General features: G+C 35.5%; 1 protein-coding gene across 1 annotated transcript in view; it reads right to left on the bottom strand.

Annotated features, from left to right (window-relative positions):
* LOC118429076 (regulatory-associated protein of mTOR-like) overlaps positions 1 to 799 on the bottom strand; it is a gene marked incomplete in the record, with an annotated part of 35,405 nt that overhangs the window by 23,780 nt on the left and 10,826 nt on the right.

Here is a 799-nt window from a genome sequence, read left to right as displayed (position 1 = left end):
GATAAAGTAATTTCTGATAAAGTAATTTCTTTTAAAGTAGTGACAAAAATCTTATATGTGAAAGACATATAGAATCATTTCACACTTGGGGAAGAAAAATAACAACTGAAAAGTGATCAAAATGCCAAAATATCAATCACAGTTTCAAGATGTTACAGTTTCACTCCTATTACTCAGATCAGTTCAATTTCACTTGTCAGACTTTAGTGTAGTTAACGTTGTAGAAGTGACACAAGTCTGGTATCCTTGAGTGTCATGTAGTTGTAAAAGTGACAATAGTGTAGTATCCTTGAGTATAGTTCTGGGAAAGACACAAATGTGGTAATGTTGAATATGCTGTTAGAAAAATGATGCTATATACTCAGGGCTCGAAATACCCACTTGCCCACTTGAAAATGCAACCTCATTTTGCTTGGCGCAACTTAATTTTAAACCCAGGTTGCACACTGCTCAACCTGAAATTTTGCAGTTGGAACACTGCTTTTCCCCTACCTACATGGATAAGCTTTTGTATTAATTTTTTGATAACATAAACATATTACATAGTTACATATAACTGGAAGAATAGATAAGAGATAAGTAGCTGATTTGAAGAAAGTAACAACTTGAAAGTGGGGCAACCTGAAATGTTGATGGCGCAACCTGGCTTTTGACTTAGGGTGCCACTTGGACAACATGGCTGAAAAAAGTATTTCGAGCCCTGTATACTATATGATAGTGTGGTTGCCTTAGTATAGTTGTAGTGACACCAGTAGTGATGATACGAAAGAAGAAGAAGACCAGTATGGTATCTGAGTAT

Source organism: Branchiostoma floridae, chromosome 13 (assembly GCF_000003815.2).
Source record: "Branchiostoma floridae strain S238N-H82 chromosome 13, Bfl_VNyyK, whole genome shotgun sequence".
Taxonomy (NCBI): Eukaryota; Metazoa; Chordata; class Leptocardii; order Amphioxiformes; family Branchiostomatidae; genus Branchiostoma; species Branchiostoma floridae.
The sequence above is the reverse complement of the archived record's forward strand: the minus strand, read 5'-3'. Positions and strand labels throughout refer to the sequence as shown.